Here is a 6,339-nt window from a genome sequence, read left to right on the forward strand (position 1 = left end):
ATAAAATAATACAATAGGTGCTAAAGTGGTGACAATGATGCGACTATATACAATTTGTATTTCATGTTATTAAATGCAATAGTCCATGGTCTGATTTAGACAACCACATGAAGAGTTCATTTGCAAAACCAGATAACTCTGTTTTTAGTTTAATAAATTATGTTTTTGTTACTACTTATATGTCTTTGAGTTATTACTTGATCAAAACAACCTAAATTGGTTTTCCTGTAGATAAGTGGTAAGAGCATTGCATTAGCAACGCAAGGTTGTGGGTTCGACCCAGGTGATAGCATTCTCCTATACATTTATACATGGGTATCTGCAATTTAAGTCACTTCGGATAAAAGCGTCTGCCAAATGCCTAAAATGTAAATTATAGTACTTGAAATGTACAATAAAGTTTATTTTATTTTAATACAATAATACAAATGGTGTGAAGGTGGCAATTTCAAGTAACGTTTTACTTTACAAGGGCCTATTATCTAGATTTCTAGCTCCAAATAAAATGTTTATTATACACATACATTACCAGCACTTTATTGATAATAAGCACAAAGTGTTCATTATGAATATGACCCTTTTAAATAGAGAACGATAAAAGGGAAGAGCTAATCAAACCAATTTCTCAGCAAATCAGGCATTCGGTTTCTCTAAAGTTGTAGGTGTAGGGCATTAATCAATAACGAGAGGATGGGAACAGAGACGAGACCTGGAGAGAGCGTATGGAAGGCAATTACAACAATAATTGCCTCTCTCCACATTAAACATGAGGTTCTGTCATGATCCTGCCACTATACTAAGAGAAACCTGACATGATGCAGCAGAATCATGACAAGAACCAACAACCAAAAGCCCATACTATATTTTTTTATTCTTAACTGAACATGCATTGGTAAAGTAAAGTAAACATTTTATCGTACAGATTGTGTATATTTAAAATATTGAACAAACAAAAAAAACTAAAAGTCAGAAATAATTTTTTGCATAATTCGACTAACGTTACATCTCATATTGATTCATGAGTTGAGTATGTGCGTTCAAAACACAACCCGCAAACTGGCTACTAGTGATTCGTTACCACAACATCTGGAGATGATTCTCAATTTCATTAACCGTGACCCCGTCCAATTCATCGAATCGCAATAATGACCCATTTTGGATGCAAACCGGCAAATTTCGCTGAAAGGTGACAAGTTGGCATCCCTGCAAATTACTAATTTCAACAAAAACCTGTTGAGAAAGAGAGGTTTTTAAATTGTTTCCCTCATTTGTCTGTCAAGTATTCACAGAAGAGATGGGTTTTAAGTAGTTTTTTTAATGTTGTGAGAGATTGAGTTAGGAAGAATAGGCAATACAAGGCGCCGTTCGTTTGCTGAACGCAGGGCTCCTGATGGGGTGTAGGAGGAAGTGAAAGTGTGCCGGTGCAGATCCACTGAAAGTCCTGTAGGCGAGCATTAATGACTTGAAACTGATACAGGCTTCAACCGGCAGCCAGTGGAGAGAGTGCTGAAAAGGGGCATCACATGAGCCATTCTTTGCTGTTGGAAGACGAGGCGTGCTGCTGCATTTTGAACCATCTGGAGTGGTTTTGTTAGCCAGCAAGGAGAGCATTGCAGTAGTCCAACTTTGAGATTACCAGGGCCTGGACAATGAGTCGGACAGCATGCTCAGTGAGATATGTTCTTACCTTTCTAATGTTAAATAAGGGATATCGGCATGACTGCGTTGTCTTTGCAATGTGAGCATTGAAGGACAGCTGTTCATCAAATATGACTCGGAGATTCCTGGCCGTTTTGGAGGAAGTGATTGTGGAGGAAGTGATTGTGTTTAGTCTAAATTATTATCTGCGCATATCCACCTGTACATTAATGTTCATAGTTTTAATGTTCATAGTATATAGTCATCTGTATATATTGTTCATAGTACATACCTACTGTCATATTTTCATAGAACATACCTACAGTAAAATATTTTTATAATCCATGCCCACTGTATAATATTTTCTCAATATTGTGTTCTGTATTTATTCTAACTGTATATCCTGCACTTGCTAATTGCACTTCTGGTTAGACCTAAACTACATTTCGTTACACTGTACTTGTAAATGTGTAATGACAATAAAATTGAATCTAATCTAATCTAAAAATCCATTGCCATGTTGGATGGTGAGATTGTGTTGCACTGTGGGGTGTGCCTGAAATACGAGTAGTTCTCTTCATGTCCTGAACATTCTATTCAATCTGGGGTAGATTTTCCTCTAGCGGCCGCGACCAGGGAGGTTGGCTACAATTCCATGGACCTTAAATCTTTTCGAAGGGGTACCAACAAATGTGTCCAGGCTATTTTTGAGTATCTTTGTAGAATTACCAATAGTTAATCTCTTTGCATCCATCTTCAAGAGGAATAAGGCATTATTTCAATGAGCTGTAAGGGTACCAATAAATTTGAACACGGCTGTATATGAAAAAACCTGCGTAGCATACGTGATCACCTTGTCGCAGATCTATACAGGTGGAGCTAAGGGAGGATGATTTCTGAAACACGCTGCACGGCAATAACAATAACCAACCAAGATTTAAACGTAGAGCATTAAGCTCATTGGCTGGTGGTACGAAAGGAACTTGCTTACTATCAGCTGCTCTACTGCGCATCGTGTAGTAAAGTTATTATGTTAGATTGGTTTAGACTTTAGGACTGCGCCATCTAGAGTTTCATGCCAGAACTTCTTTGGATGTGTATATTCTGATATAATTTTTCCAATTCCAAACCACACAAATCCATAAATCCAATCCTAATAAATAATATGTCTTATCTTTTTCAGGTCATTTTTGATAATGGAAGATTATCATTTTAAGTAGCAAAAACTGATGTGCATTATGATGATGTTGTTTTTTACTACAGATAAAAAAACAGACAAAAAAACTAGATAATGCTAAAAGGTCAAAAGGGACAAAGGAGTTCTTAAGAGATAAGGAGGGGTTCATTTATTATTTTTATTAGCATGTTCCTGTCTATGAAAGCTGCATTTACAGTGCATCCGGAAAGTATTCACAGCACTTCAGTTTTTCTTCAGTCATGGTACAGCCTTACTCCACATTTGATTCAATTAATTATTTTCCTGAAAATCCTACACTCAATACCCCATAATGACAACGTGAAAGAAGTTTGTTTGAAATCTTTGCACATTTATTAAAAATAAAAAAAATACATGTACATAAGTATTCACAGCCTTTGTTATGACACTCAAAATTGTGCTTAGGGGCATCCTGTTTCCACTGATCTTCCTTGAGATCAACCAGAGCCCAGACTTAAACCCGATTAAACATCTCTGGAGAGATCTGAAAATGGCTGTGCACCGATGCTTCCCATCCAACATGATAGCGCTTGAGGGATTTGACAATTGGGAGAAACTGCCCAAAAATTGGTGTGACAAGCTTGTAGCATCATACTAAAATAGACTGTAATTGGTGTCAAAGGTGCTTAAACAAAGTATTGAGCAAAGTCTGGGAATACTTATGTACATGTGCTTTTTGTCGTTTTTTTATTTTGAATAAATGTGCAAAGATTTCAAACAAACTTCTTTCACGCTGTCATTATGGGGTATTGTTTGTAGAATTTTGAGGAAAATAATGAATTGAATCCATATTGGAATAAGGCTGCAACATGACAAAGTGTGGAAAAAGTGAAGCGCTGTGAATACTTTCCGGATGCATTGTAAATGCATTTAATAACCAATAGCAAACTGCTATGAAATTACATTAGATTTTAACGGTACGATAACCGTCTCGGGAATATCACGGTTTGTTTACGCCCGAAGTGGAGGAGTGCTGGACGCGCAGCCCGAAGAGGAGGAGCTTCAACGGCCCATTGAAGAGTACTGTGAGATATGCCAACTTCAGGGGTCCATAACTCCAAAATTCTACAGTAAAATTGTCTGTTTTTGGTGGCCAGGTGGTAGTCAAGGATACTGGGTATAACCTATATGTAGAACTTTTAACGCACCCTTAAAGATTTTCGAGATGTAGCACCTCAAAATGTCCCATAAGTGCAACGGCCCATTGAAGAGTACTGTGAAATATCCCAACTTCAGGGGTCAATAACTCCAAAATGCTACAGTAAAATTGTCTGTTTTTTGGTGGCCAGGTGGTAGTCAAGGATACTGGGTATAACCCCTATGTGGAACTTTTAACGCACCCTTAAAGATTTTCGAGATGTAGCACCTCAAAATGTCCCATAAGTGCAACGGCCCATTGAAGAGTACTGTGAGATATGCCAACTTCAGGGGTCAATAACTCCAAAATGCTACAGTAAAATTGTCTGTTTTTTGGCCAGGTGGTAGTCAAGGATACTGGGTATAACCCCTTTGTGGAACTTTTAACGCACCCTTAAAGGTTTTCGAGATGTAGCACCTAAAATGTCCCATAAGTGCAACGGCCCATTGAAGAGTACTGTGAGATATGCCAATTTCAGGGGTCAATAACTCCAAAATGCTAAAGTAAAATTGTCTGTTTTTTGGCCAGGTGGTAGTCAAGGATACTGGGTATAACCCCTATGTGGAACTTTTAACGCATCCTTAAAGGTTTTCGAGATGTAGCACCTAAAATGTCCAATAAGTGCAACGGCCCATTGAAGAGTACTGTGAGATATGCCAACTTCAGGGATCAATAACTCCAAAATGCTACAGTAAAATTGTCTGTTTTTTGGCCAGGTGGTAGTCAAGGATACTGGGTATAACCCCTATGTGGAACTTTTAACGCACCCTTAAAGGTTTTCGAGATGTAGCACCTAAAATGTCCAATAAGTGCAACGGCCCATTGAAGAGTACTGTGAGATATGCCAACTTCAGGGATCAATAACTCCAAAATGCTACAGTAAAATTGTCTGTTTTTTGGCCAGGTGGTAGTCAAGGATACTGGGTATAACCCCTATGTGGAACTTTTATCGCACCCTTAAAGGTTTTCGAGATGTAGCACCTAAAATGTCCCATAAGTGCAACGGCCCATTGAAGAGTACTGTGAGATATGCCAACTTCAGGGGTCAATAACTCCAAAATGCTACAGTAAAATTGTCTGTTTTTTGGCCAGGTGGTAGTCAAGGATACTGGGTATAACCCCTATGTGGAACTTTTAACGCACCCTTAAAGGTTTTCGAGATGTAGCACCTAAAATGTCCCATAAGTGCAACGGCCCATTGAAGAGTACTGTGAGATATGCCAACTTCAGGGGTCAATAACTCCAAAATGCTACAGTAAAATTGTCTGTTTTTTGGCCAGGTGGTAGTCAAGGATACTGGGTATAACCCCTATGTGGAACTTTTAACGCACCCTTAAAGGTTTTCGAGATGTAGCACCTAAAATGTCCAATAAGTGCAACGGCCCATTGAAGAGTACTGTGAGATATGCCAACTTCAGGGATCAATAACTCCAAAATGCTACAGTAAAATTGTCTGTTTTTTGGCCAGTTGGTAGTCAAGGATACTGGGTATAACCCCTATGTGGAACTTTTAACGCACCCTTAAAGGTTTTCGAGATGTAGCACCTAAAATGTCCCATAAGTGCAACGGCCCATTGAAGAGTACTGTGAGATATGCCAATTTCAGGGGTCAATAACTCCAAAATGCTACAGTAAAATTGTCTGTTTTTTGGCCAGGTGGTAGTCAAGGATACTGGGTATAACCCCTATGTGGAACTTTTAACGCACCCTTAAAGGTTTTCGAGATGTAGCACCTAAAATGTCCAATAAGTGCAACGGCCCATTGAAGAGTACTGTGAGATATGCCAACTTCAGGGATCAATAACTCCAAAATGCTACAGTAAAATTGTCTGTTTTTTGGCCAGGTGGTAGTCAAGGATACTGGGTATAACCCCTATGTGGAACTTTTAACGCACCCTTAAAGGTTTTCGAGATGTAGCACCTAAAATGTCCCATAAGTGCAACGGCCCATTGAAGAGTACTGTGAGATATACCAATTTCAGGGGTCAATAACTCCAAAATGCTACAGTAAAATTGTCTGTTTTTTGGCCAGGTGGTAGTCAAGGATACTGGGTATAACCCCTATGTGGAACTTTTAACGCACCCTTAAAGGTTTTCGAGATGTAGCACCTAAAATGTCCCATAAGTGCAACGGCCCATTGAAGAGTACTGTGAGATATGCCAACTTCAGGGGTCAATAACTCCAAAATGCTACAGTAAAATTGTCTGTTTTTTGGCCAGGTGGTAGTCAAGGATACTGGGTATAACCCCTATGTGGAACTTTTAACGCACCCTTAAAGGTTTTCGAGATGTAGCACCTAAAATGTCCCATAATTGCAACGGCCCATTGAAGAGTACTGTGAGATAT

The sequence above is a fragment of the Barbatula barbatula genome (genome assembly GCF_947034865.1).
Source record: "Barbatula barbatula genome assembly, chromosome: 2".
NCBI lineage: Eukaryota > Metazoa > Chordata > Actinopteri > Cypriniformes > Nemacheilidae > Barbatula > Barbatula barbatula.